A 13,210-nucleotide genomic window follows, 5' to 3' on the forward strand; every position below is an offset into this window, starting at 1 on the left:
ACAAGATCCAGGAATCTCATGTCCGGGAGGAGCCCCGGAGAAACTGCGGCACACGTGCATCAGGAGACGTGCACACGGATGTTTGTTGCAGCATCGTTTGCAAAATAAAACAGGAGACATTCTAGTATGTCCATTAATAGTGGGATAGAGAAATACAGCTTTTGCACTCCTATAGTGCAGTAAAATAAAGCAGTTAAAGGTAGAGGGTCCAAGATAAAACAGGTACAGGCACCAAAGGCAGGAGCGAGACAGAGCGCCCTACGCAAGCCTCAAAGTCACGTCTGATCATCAGACTACGCACCCGCCGCCAGGTCTGGGTGCCAGGGTGCTGGAGGTCGGCGCGGACTGCGGAGACACCCTTTCCTGTCCGCGCTGCGCTGTGAGGACCCCTCCTCTGGAGAGGAAGAGTTGGGGCGCTCTCCCCCGACACTGAGCCTCGGGAAGGGGCTTCGCGGAGTGCGCTGCGGGGCTCGGTCCCGCGGCCTGCGCCTGGGGTCTGCAGTGAGGCGTGGCCGGCCCTGCAGGCGGAGAGGGGCCAGGCCACTCGTGGGAATCAGCAGGTGTTACCAGAGCGGGTGGCAATAAAAGGCACACGCGGGTTCCCTGGGCCACGCGGAGAGAGCCATTTTGGAGCGAGGGCACACTCTCCGCAAGAGGACGGGGTCGGGGACCCACACAGAGAGAGTCTGTGACACAGATCCCGGAAAGCCAGGAGGAAGATGCGCGGCCAGGCCACGCGAGGGTCGGCTGTCCCAGCGCAGGCCTCGGACGTCCTGGGAAACGCCCCACGAGTGATCCCACACACTCGCGAGCCAGGAGAGAAGGAGCCTGTGTCACCACGGCACCCGCCCAGTGAGAGCCTCCGCGTCTCCTTCCTCTCCTGCTTCCCGCCCTTCTCCCCGCCTCCCTGCCAGCCTCGGACGCCCGGCGGGGACAGGGAGACGAAGGACCACGTCCCGGCGCTCCCACTTCTCGGGGAGGACAGAAGCTGAAGTCAATTTCGGAGTCCTGATTAGTGCGTGGGACGGGGCATTTTGATTGCTGAAGGCAGGCCGCAGCCCCCGGGCTTTCTGCTACCTAGAACGGTCATTAAAGTCACTTGGAGGAGAGAAAAACTTCACCGAGAAAGTTTAACGGGACAGCAATGAGCGGGAACGAGGAGGTTGCTTTTCTTACTACTTCATGAGCCTTTGGAAAAAAACATCACTCATATATGGCAGGCAGAATGTAAAATGGCACAGCCACTCCGCGAAACAGTGTGACAAATTCTTACCAAACTAAACGCACGCTTACCACAGGTGATGGTTGGTTTTGTGTGTTAACCTGACCGGGCCACGTGGCGCTTGGGTTTGTGGCCAAACACCGCTCTGGGTGTGTCTGTGGGGCTGTTTTTAAATGAGATTGAATGTGGAGAGGCCCCTGTGACCAGGAACGGAAGCCTCCTGCCAACGGCCGCGCCCAACGGAGTCCCCTCTCCCACAGCGGGCGAGGGGGCAAACCTTCCGGTGAGGGACCCCGCGGACAGCGCAGCTGCGAGCCCCCGAGCCGCTGAACCTGAGCCGCCCGGCAAAGCCGCCCCCAGATTCCCGAGCCCCTGAGACTGCAAGATAGTTTGTCATGGTAGTTGCTAGGTGTGGGTTTCCTTTGTATCCAACTAAGACAGAGTCCTTGGCCATCGATGCTGACGCACCTGCCCTGGGTCTCCCAAGCCTCTGGACCACTTGGGGAAAGCACAAGAAAGACAGGGATTTGGGCATGAAACAGAAGTCCAAAGACACAGTTTAGAAAGTTTATGTCGTCGGGACTGGAGCGGATGGCTAATGGACAGACAGGAAGGAGGAGCGGGCAGCGAGGGAGGGGTACACAGGACGGAAAGCTGAAACCATAACTGAAGTTCAATTGCACCACCTTAGAGATCTGAGTCCACATTCCCCAGAGATACTCCCCAGGCCTCCAAGGTCTGGAAGGAGGTGGAGGAGGTCATCTTGGCCCCAGGCCGCGGGTAACTTGAAAGTAATCTCAACTGATGGGCAGGTGAAGAACAACAGTCTAGTCCTTGTTCATGAAGCACCAACTTCCCTCTGGGCCTCATCTTCTGCCTGACACCCAAGCAAGGTACAGACTTTGCTGTCGTAAATGGAACCTTCAGTGACTTTCCGCTGGTGTTAACAATAGATGGTGCCTTTTTGGAAAAAGAATAATTATGGCGTAAGAGTTGCAAGTACAGTTGAGCAGGACTAACAGCTCTCTGCTGAGTCAGAATCAACAGCCTGTGTGTGAGTGGAAGTGTAAAGAAGTTTATTAATGATACATCATTGTTAATAAGAGGGGGTATAGCTCAGGGGTAGAGCATTTGACTGCAGATCAAGAGGTCCCCGGTTCAAATCCGGGTGCCCCCTTTGAGGACCTTTTTCCTCCTCCTTGAGCTGAACTGACACAGTCAGTCCCATGGAGACCATACTCTAGTCCCCATACAGGAGGCGGCAGATGAAACGGTGTCTTTGCGTCCATCCCTTCTGACTCAGGGTCCAGACAGGCTCTGGGCACAGCCTTGAATACCAAGGACAAGACCAAATCCATCCCCAATGCCGCCTTGGAGGATCTGTTTCCTGACACCCCAATGGTACCAACTTCAGTATCATCCAGAGTCCAGTCCAGAGACAAAAGCTGAGCCATTTCCTTTAACAGAATGCAATGGAAGTGATTGCTAACCAGCCTGTGAATGTCCTATAGCTGCTGAAACAAAGTAACACAGCGCGGGGGACATAGACAACAGAGATTTATCGCCTCACTGTGCTGGAGGGCAGAGCCTGAAACCAAGGTGTCAGACGGGCTAGAGGAGGGGGTCCTTCCTGGCCTCTGTCCAGCTCCTGGTGTTTGCTGGTGACCCTTGGCCTTTGTTGGCTTTAGATATATCACCTGGCCTCTGCATCTGCTGTCACATGCCGTCTTCTGCCTGCGAGTCTCTTCTCTTCTTATGACACCCATGCTACTCCATGGTGATCTTATAGTAACAAATTCTACGTTTTTTTATTATGGATTTTTAGATAGAGAAAGTAGAGAAAGAGAGAGAGAAATACCAATTAGCTGTCGCACTAGTGATGCATTCACTGGCTGATTCTTGTGTGTGCCTGACTGGGGATTGAACACGCAACCTTGGCGCATCAGGACGATGCTCTGACCAGCTGAGCTACCCGGCCAGGACCAGCTCCGTCTTTGACAGCCCTCTCCAAATAAGGACACATGCCTGCACCCTGGGGGCTAGGAGTCCAACGTATCTTTTGAGGGCACACAGTTCAACCCACAACAGCCAGGAACGAGCACTGAAAGGGCAGAAAGGGAAGGCTCAGTGTCACACAGGTCGTTCCCGCCGAAGCAGCCACCCCTCCAGGCCTGCGGGGCACACAGAAGGGGGCGAACTTGTTAAATCCTACAAGCGTGGGGAGCATCTCGGGGGATCAGGGACTCAGATGTCTGAGGAGGGGCCGCTGTCCCTGAAGAGTCAGGACGGAGCCGGCCCTGAGAGCACCGCCCTGCACGCGGCAGTCACCGGTCCTGCTGGGAGAGCGACCAGGGGACACTTTGGAATCCAAAGCAGGCGGGAAGGAACCAGTGCTCCTTCCTGCTCCACCCGCCCCTCTCCCTCTGCCCTGTGGGCAGATCGACCAGGGAGCACCCGGCAAAGGAGAAGCGCGGTTTCCCGAGGCCCTGCCCCAGCATCACCGAGCAGAGCAGGGAAAAGGGGACCTGGAGCCTAGGGACTGTCATCTCTTCTGCCATTTTCAGACACTTCCCCACCTCCCTCAGCAGTGAAAGGGTTGACTGTGTGCAGATTTGGGGCACGGGAGAGCGGTCAGCTGCGCCCTCGCGTGTGGCCTTGTGCAGAGACCTCTGACCTGTATCCAGTCGTGTGTGTCCTGTCTGTGAGGGGCTCCATGCTGGGTCCGGCCATGGGGACTTTGAGCCTGTTTTCAGGTGTTCAGCACAAAAACCCCTACATAGGAGTGACCGTAGGTCCTTCTGGCCGTCAGGGGCGCTCCCCAGGTTGCTGCCCTGCTCCGGGTCTCCCAGTGCGGAGCTGCGGGAGGAGCTGCGGAAGGAGGGGACCTGTCGCTCCTTCCAGTGTGGGGGGATGAGTTAGCAGCAAAGCAGGTCTGGCAGCTCAGCCAAGCCACGCGCAAGGGCCATCTGGGGCAGGAGCTCTGGGTGTGGCTGCCCGGGGAAAGGGTGTTTATGGGGCCTCACTGGTGTGGCAGGGGGTATAGCTCAGGGGTAGAGCATTTGACTGCAGATCAAGAGGTCCCCAGTTCAAATCTGGGTGCCCCCTAGCATTTTAGTCTCCAGAGGTCACAGAGGAGTTCCACTTTTCTCTCCTCCTGCTCAACCTACTCTCTGAGTCTCCCTGCAAAGGGTGAAGAAGCAGAGGGGGGCCCTTCCCACCCAGCGCAGGGCTGCTCCGCTCAGGTGATGTGTTTGTCCAGCTCCTCTGAGCTTCCCCCGCTCCCCTCACCTGGTCCCCTGCTCTCCAATGGCAATGTGACCTCCTGGCTGAGGCCAAGGACTTGGCCTTCACATGTAGCCAGAGAGAAGTCTGAGATCGCCTGCAAAGGAACCGTGGCTGGACTGCTGGTTGACCTCTCAACAGTTGCAAAGGAAGCCAGAAGGTGGCGCAGTGACAAGTTCCATGTGTTGAGAGGAAATAAGAGACAGCTCTGAATTCTATTCCCAGCTAAACTGTTCTTCCAGAACAGACAAAAGCTGAGAGTTTACCACCAACAGACTCTCGCTAAAGAGAATTTTAAAAAATACTTTCGAGAAAAGAAAAATGATCCCAGGTGAGACATCTAAGTTACAAGAAGGAAAGTTGAACAAGGAAATTGTAAGATCCGTAAGTAAATCTAAAAATCATTGACCATGTAACACAATATTAATGTCTAATTTTAAAGTTTTTTTAAAAGATAGAACTAAAGAACTGGTTAACAATAACATGTAAGGAATGTGGTCATAAGAATTAAAGTATTTATGTAATTTTGGAGGAATATAAAGATATTAACTTAGATCTTAAAATCTGCATGCAAAGCCCCAGCTGGCGTGGCTCAGTGGATTGAGCGCTGGCCTGCAAACCAGGCCACTGGTTTAATTCCCAGTCAGGGCACATCATGGGTTGCAGGCCAGGTCCCCGGTGGGGGACGCGCAAGAGGCAACTACACATCAATGTTTCTCTCCCTTTCTTCCTTCCTCCCTTCCCCTCTGTCTAAAGATAAATAAAATCTTTTTAAAATTTGCATGCAAAAATTTTTGTATCATTTTAAGGCTGGGGTGTGGGCACAACCCTCTTGAGAGCCCACCCCGGCCTCTCCCATCCTCCTCTTCCCTCAGGCATGTAGCCTGTGCATCTGTCTCCTAGGCTCTGAGGGCCCTTCCTTTGCTTCTGTGACTTGTTCTCTGAGCCTGTGCAGCGCAGCTGGCTGACCTCTGCTACCTTTGTAACTTTCTAAATAAATTTTTTCTTATAATGTGAAAAATAAATAAATAAATAAAGGTTGCGGTTTTGCTAAGGTAAAGGTGGTAGGGTCTATGCTAGCAGTCTTGCTAGACACTCATTAAGTCTAATAATTAATTTGTTGATTGTTTAAATTTCCTACAGACAGGATCATATCCTCTTTTAAAATTCAAACGTTTTTGTTTTATTCTATCCAATCCTTATATATTTTAATTTCTTTTTCTTACCATATTGTACTGACTAGGACCTCCAGTACATGTTGAAAAAAGGTGTGGACAGTAGCTACTTTGTCCCATTCTGATTTCAAATGAAAAGCTTTCAACATTTCACCATTAAGTGCATGTTGTGGACTATACTTCTTATAATGGTCTTTATCAAATTAAGGAAATTCCCATTTCCAGTTGGCAAAAAACTTTTTTTATCACAAAATTTTGTCAAACCTCACTTTTTGGCAACTATTGAGATAATCATATGATTATCTCTTTTACTTTATTAGCATGATGAATCACATTTATTGCTCTTTGTAAAATTAAACATACTTTGCATTCCATATATAAACCCAGCTTGGTCATGAAGTTCTATCATTTTTATATATTTGTGTATCCAGTTAGATCATAATTTATTTAATTTTTGAGTGAAATTGGCCTGTGCATTTTTCATCCTGTACTTGTTGGGTTTTGGTATCGAGGTTAGAGTTTGGCCTTGCAAAGGGTCTGTAGAATGTGTATATCTTTTCTATTCTTAGAGAGATTTTTATGTAAAATAGTTATTATTTCTTTAACTATGTAATAAAACTCACCAAATTATCTTATCTGATTTTTTTTGTTAAAAAGTTTCAAATAAATGATTTAATAAAGTAACTATTTAAAATTGAGGGGACTAGTCAGCCTTTCTATTTTTCTTGCGTCCACTTTGGTAAGCTGTAGGGTGTTTTAAGGTTCTTGCTCGTTTTCAGCATAGCATAGTGGTCAGGTCTGTGGACGCTTAGGACGTAATGCGGGGGTTAAAATTCTGGATCCTGCCGGAGTCACTTTGGTGTAGTTGTTTAACGCCCTCAGCCTCAGTTTTGCCGTATATGAAGTGGGCCTCATACTGGGAATGAGTGCAAGGATAGTGCTTAGTTTGTGGAGCTGTTCTGAGAATTAAATAAAATAACATTTTGAAAGTACATAGAAGAGTGCCCACCACAGGGTAAGTTCTTTGTACATGTGTGTACATGTAGATTTAATTTTTTTGTGTTATTTTTCATAATGATCTATAATCATTATAAAGCCTAAAGAATCCACAGTCTTGTTGATTCCTGATATTGGTTATTTTTGTTTTTTACTCTCTTATTTTTCTTATCAGTTTCACCAGAGACTGATTAATCTATCTTGTTTTTGTTTTCAGAAACCAACTTTTGGTGTTGTTAATCCTCTCTGTTGTGTTTGTCTTCTATTTCGTTAATTTCTGCTCTTTTATTTCCTTCTCTCATCCACTTTTATTCTAACTTCAAGATGGATTCTTATTTTTCTTCTTTTCTTTTTCATTTTTTTAAATTTATTGATTTTAGAGAGAAAGAGGAAGAGAGCGAGAGAGAGAAACATCTGGTTTTTGTTCCACTTATTTAGGCATTCATTGGATGATTGCCTTTTAAATCCTCACCTGAGGGTTATGTTTATAGATTTTTATAGAGAGAGGAAGAGAAAAAAAGAAACATCTGTGTGAGAGAAAAACGTCAACTGTTTGCCTCCCAAATGCATGCCAACCAGAGATGGAACCTGCAACCTAGGTATGCACCCTGACCGGGAATAACCCACAACCTTTCAGTGCATGGGGTGGAGCGCCAACCATCCAACGGCCAGGGCCATTGGTTGACTCTTAGTTGTGCCCTGGCTGGGGAATCGAACCCCAAACCTTGGGGTTTCAGGACAATGCTCTAACCAACTGAGCTATCCACCCAGGGCCTTTGTTCTTTTTCTTACGTACTACTGAAAGCTCTAAGTTCTCCTCTAAATGCTGATTTAGTGTCCATCTACAAATGAGTGAACCTGGAGGGCACTATGCTAAGTGAGATAAGGCAGCCCCCACCCCCCAAAAAATGGCTAATAGTGTATGGTATTACTTTTATACAGAAGTTTTTTAAAAAGTCGAACTCCTAGAAACAAAGAGTAGATTGGTGGTTGTCAGGGGCTGGGGGTGGGTAAAATGGGAGGGTGTGGGCCAAAGGGTACCAACTTTTAGTTATAACCTGAGTAAGGTTCAGGGACGTAATGTAGAGCGCGGTCACTATAGTTAATAATACCATATTGTATACTTGAAAGTTGCTAAGAGCGTAGACCTTAAGCATTCTCATGAAGAAACAAAAAAAGGTAACTGTGTGAGGCAATGGGCATGCTAATTAATTTGATTGTGGTAATCATTTCACATTGTACACTTTAAGTGCATTATATTTTTGTAAATTATACCTCAATAAAGATGGGGGCAGAAACTAACAGAATAATTTTAATTATTCACAATGTTTTTTGATTAGTTAATGAGAACAGTATATAAAAATTTCCCACTCTAATTCTAGATTCCTTATTTTTTCTCTTATTCTATCAAGCTTTTGCCTTACATATTTTAAAACTATATTACTATATGCATAAAAATTAGGAATTCTCCTATCTTCCTGGTAAATTCAGTATCTTATTATTAAGTGATTTTAAAAAAATATCTAGTAATAGATTGTGTCTTGAAGTCTAGTTGGTCTGATAGTAAGATACACTTGTTTCCTTTTTGTTAATGATCTGCAAACCTTATTTTCAATCTTCCTGTATCCCTAAGTTTTAGATGTAAATAGAATATAGTTGTTTTTTTAATCTAGTATGACAATCTTTGTCTTTTAACCTGTGACATTTACTTACTTTTAATGTATTTGTATTGAAATCTACTACCTTTTTTCATACCACCTGATTTTGTGCTTTCAATTTCTATCACATATTTGTCTTCCTCTCCTTCCTTGTTTGATTGAAATTTTTATAGTGCCCTACTTCCCCCTGCCAGTTTGAAAAATATAAATGCTATTTCTTCTATTTTAGTGGTTATGCTAGAAACTCCATATGCACAGTTATTTCTCTAAATCTGTGGTTACAAAATAATTTCACCCTCTTCCAGTGTAATATAAGCCACTTAGAATACCTTATATTTATTCAGATATTTCCTATTTCTATGACCCTTTCTTCCTTCCTACATCTCTATTCCCCCACCCAGATGATTTCCCTGCTTCTTAGAATAGACCCATTAGAATTTCCTTAGTGCATGTCTGATGTTGGCGAAGTCTTTGAGTTTTTGGTTGTCAGAAATTGTCTTTATTCTACTTTTACTCAAGAAGGGCATTCTGCCTGGGTAGAGGATTTTATGTTCACAGCCACAGTATTTCAGTACACACAGTTCCACTGCCTTCTGGCTGTCACTGTTGCTCTGGAGAGCTCAGCTGTCAATCTCTTCGGCACTCCATGGAAAGTAGTATGCCTTCCTTTCATGATGCTGTTTTCCTGCAATAACTCAAGGTATGGGTTTAACTTTGTTTACTATGTTTGAGATTCATTGGAGTCCTTGAATGTAAGGATTGATGTCTTTCATTCATTGTGAAGTAGCCCCAGCCATTATCTCCTCAGAAATTGCATGGACTTCATTCTCCCTCGTTTTCTCTCCCTGGACTCCATTTAAATGGACAGTAGATCTTCGCACTGTATCCTCTATAATTGTCATTCTCTATAATAATCCTCTATAATTTGCCACACTTGTCTCTCTCCGTGTTTTATAATAGAAACATGAACATTTCTTCCAGTTTTCCAATTTCCCGATTTTCTCTTTGGCTGAATCTATTAACTGAGTAGAACACAGATATAGTCATTGTTTTTAATTTTTGTTTTTGAATTTTAGATGAAAAGGTTCTATGTTGCTCTTTCTTCAAACCCTCTTAGTTACTTTTAAAGCTTTCCCATTTCCTACTAAAATCGTCAAGCCTGGCTGTAGGCTCCCTGAACGCAGCAAGCCCTTGAGCTGCAGCAGCCGTGGCTCTGCGCTACCCCATGGCCGGGGCCTCAGCAAGGGCCACATGGCGACCAAGAACATGAGTCAGCTGATGCATAGCCACCGCTGTGGGCTCCTCACCAAGTGCACCAAGTTTTTGGAGGACGTGATCAGAGCGGTGTGTGGCTTTGCCTGTCCCCCCCACCCCCATCCCCAAATAGCGTGCTGTGGAGCTGCTTAAGGTCTCTAAGGACAGGAGGCCCCAAAATACACCAAGAAAAGGATGGGGACCTACATCCATGCCAAGAAGAGGGAGGAACTGAATAGTGTCCTTGCAGCCATGAGGAAGGCGGCAGCCAAGAAGAACTGAGTCCCATCCCTTCTATGTGTAATAAAACCTGGTATTTTACAGTGTTTCTGATAGTTCTAATATGAAAAGCTTCCGTGTTTAGTTCTGTGGCCTGTTATTCCTATTGATTTTCACTGATGGTTTTTTGCTTCCCTGTGTACATAGTTAACCTTGACTATGTGTTGAACATTGGATTCAAAACTTTATTTGTAGCCCAGGCAGGGGGGCTCATTTGGTTAGAGCATCATCCCAATAAGCAAGGTTGCAGGATTGATCCCTGGTCGGGGCACATACAAGAGTCCACCAATGAATGCACCAATAGGTGGAACAACAAACTGGTATCTCTCTTTTTCTCTCTCTTAAATCAAGAATTAATTTTTTAAAACTTTATTTGCAGAATTAATTTGAGGCTGGGTAGAGATAATATCATCATTTGTTTTTTTCTTTTTCTTTTTCTCAGGTATCTGTGGGACTCTAGCAGTCAAGATACTTCAATACAATAACAAGGCTTGAGTTTTCTGGGCCATTCCAATGGCACAAAACCAGTCACACGTTCTTGTAGCAGCTGTTTTCTTTCTGTTCACCCTTATCCTACAGGGTGCTCGCTCAAAGCCAGAGATAGTTTGACCAGTGTCCCTACTCTAGGTGTCCCCGAATCCTGACTTCTATCCTAGTCCTGAGCAGCGTCCAGAAGTTCCACTTAGCCTGTCAGCTGCCTCTTCTGGACTGAGAACCACACATAGAGACAAAGCAGCGTCTAGAGTAGAGCATTAACTTCCTGTTTCCCACCCTTCCCAAACCTCCACCTAGTATTTCCTGTCTAACTAGTTAGCCCTTTGATGCTTTTAATGAGATGTGTCTAATATTTTTCCAGCATTTTTATTTGTCCTCATAGGAAAGATTGTTTCAAGTTACCTTGTTCATTAAGGAACATGGGGATCCCTCTACAGGACTTTTTATATTCCTTATATGTCTTCACTATATTTCTTTGAATTAAAAAAAATATTCTATAAAGTAGGTCCTATTTCTAGGCATTTTCACCAAGGAAATACTGACCTAGAGTGAAAAAGAAAAAGTGGTAGGAGAGGAAGGAGAGGGGAGAGTCAAGTCCATGGTAGGGCAGCTCCCTTGAGAAATCCCCAGAGACAAGAGAGAGTCTTTACTTCTGACATGGCTCTCAAATCCTTACAGTTGCCTCTGGGACATAGGAACACGTATACCCACCCTTCACAAGTGGTAGCGGCAAGAACAGAGAGACAGCCTTCTTTCTGAAGATTACAGCGAGGTTGAAGAAATGAAACACTAAGGGAAAGAAAGGAAGGTCCCCACACAAGCCATGAGGGGCAAGAGCGCTGGGTGGTCCGAGCTAACTTCATCAGCCTCTTCACTGTAATGTGACCTCAGCAGCTGCTGCCTGGGTGATGGTCCAAATCCTAACCTTTTTTTTTTTTATCACAATAGTCAAATGTGGGAGGAAGAGGCAGAAATTTCAGTACCAGCTTCAGTAACTAAAGGGGTCAAAAGAGGAGGGGGCACCCGGATTTGAACCGGGGACCTCTTGATCTGCAGTCAAATGCTCTACCCCTGAGCTATACCCCCACTGACACGTACTCTTTCATTAGCACCTTTTCACCCACGGCACCACGCCCAGGATAGCTACGTGTCCACATGTCAGTGTATTTCCTGCATGTCCCAGGAGGCGGCCAGTCTACTCACTCCAGTCCGCTCTCTTGTCTCCCCTCCTCCCACCTTCACCGGTCCCCCCTCCAGCCCTGCTCTTCCTTGGGCACCAGTCTTTACACCTGGAACATGTCTTTACAGAGTCTCTCCCAGTGTTTCTACCTGAGCCAGCACATACTCCTCAGGACAGTCGCGGTCAGTTCCAGGTCTTCAGTGCCCCTCACACTCAGTGCAGGGAGAGCCTCGTCCGTATTCCAAGGCCTCAAGGAGGGCACTCATTGTTCCACTCATTCCTTCCTTCAATGACGCAGCAAACAAGGAGCACGTGAGGCACCAGGCCCTGTCATTCATGGTGAGGACCCAGAGACTGAAAACATTGCCCTTGCTCCTCCAAGGGTCTTAGTCCCATAGGGGACAAACCCGTGAGCCACAGCATTTCCACAGAGCAGCAGAAGCCCAAGGCGAGCACTCGGGGAGCAGGGAGTAGGCGCCACCCGCCCTGGGGAGTCAGGAGGGACTTCCTGGAGGAGGTGGGCGAGGAGGGGTTTGCTGGAAGAAGCTGGAGCGGTTCTAGCGCCAAGGGAGGAATGGGAACAAAGATCTAGGTGGGTCAGGCGTGTCGGGTGCTTGGTGAGGCTTCAGGCTGATGTCACACAGAAGGTGCGTGCTCACCCACCAGGGAACACTTCGGAAGTGCAGGTTCCTGCTATCGCAAGGAGTGGGGCTCAGCCGCCGTCACATGCGGAAGGCCTGTGACACACAGCATGTCCAGCCGTGACTTCAGTGAGTGCTCACGACCACTCTTCCGTTGTCTAATTCTAATACAGGTTTGGCCAGGACAGGCCCACGGAGCACCAGGGCACAACGCGGGCCCTAGCACATAGCACAGTCAGTATGGGGAGCGAGGGGCCAACGGGGGCCAGGGACAAGAGCAATCATTTATTTGCCTCCTTATTTACCACTTCATACTAAAAGTGAGTTTAGCAAGGGAGCACCCAGATTTGAACCGGGACCTCTTGACCTGCAGTCAAATGCTCTACCCCTGAGCTGTGCCCTTATACCTCTTGAGTGGTGCCCCTGGCTGCTCTTTGTGGACTTTCACAGCCCAGCTCTGGGCAGCAGGCGGCCTGCCCTGTGACACCCCGACTCCCACTGCCCTCACTCACTGACTCACTCACGGAGGGACACCCCATCTACACCTTTCCTAGAATTCCGGCAGGAGAGGCCCCGAGGGAAGCACCCAGTAAATAAAGTGGTCTGGCTCCACGCTGTCCGGTGACATGCCGCGGGGGACCAGGCCAGGCCGAGGGCTCCCATCCTGCGGCCCTCGCAGGGCAAGAAGTAGAATCCAGGGAAGACAGGAGGGGCCCACAGTCCAGCCACATCATTTGACAGATGGGGAAATGGGCGCCCGGAAGTAGAGGTTACCTGCGCCAACGTGAATTACAGCCATTTCGGTTAAACGGGGGAGCCAGCTGTGGGTGTGGTTGCCGTCCACACTGCGGCATGGGCCTCCCTCAGCGCCCCCGCCCTGCAGCACACTGGGGACCCCTTCTGGAAGAGGGGCCAATGCAGGGCCAATGCAAAGGCATCTCTACCACGTTCGCTTCACCTAAAAGGTGGGTACCAGAGGCTAAGAGGGTCCAAGGCCAGGGCTCGTGAGCCCTCGTCCCCCCTCCTAA

At 47.8% G+C, this 13,210-nt stretch overlaps 3 non-coding genes across 3 annotated transcripts; 2 read left to right on the forward strand and 1 right to left on the reverse strand.

The window, feature by feature from the left end:
* The first annotated feature begins 2,327 nt into the window (after positions 1-2,327).
* On the forward strand, positions 2,328-2,399 carry TRNAC-GCA (transfer RNA cysteine (anticodon GCA)). Its single transcript has one exon. It is a non-coding gene; the product is annotated as a tRNA-Cys (tRNA).
* A 1,856-nt stretch (positions 2,400-4,255) lies between these two features.
* Positions 4,256-4,327, forward strand: TRNAC-GCA (transfer RNA cysteine (anticodon GCA)). The gene has a single exon. It is a non-coding gene; the product is annotated as a tRNA-Cys (tRNA).
* Positions 4,328-11,375: 7,048 nt separating this feature from the next.
* On the reverse strand, positions 11,376-11,447 carry TRNAC-GCA (transfer RNA cysteine (anticodon GCA)). Its single transcript has one exon. It is a non-coding gene; the product is annotated as a tRNA-Cys (tRNA).
* Positions 11,448-13,210: the final 1,763 nt, after the last annotated feature.

This window comes from Pteronotus mesoamericanus, unplaced genomic scaffold (genome assembly GCF_021234165.1).
Source record: "Pteronotus mesoamericanus isolate MK-2021 breed Mesoamerican mustached bat unplaced genomic scaffold, CSHL_Meso_final scaffold_85, whole genome shotgun sequence".
Lineage (NCBI taxonomy): Eukaryota > Metazoa > Chordata > Mammalia > Chiroptera > Mormoopidae > Pteronotus > Pteronotus mesoamericanus.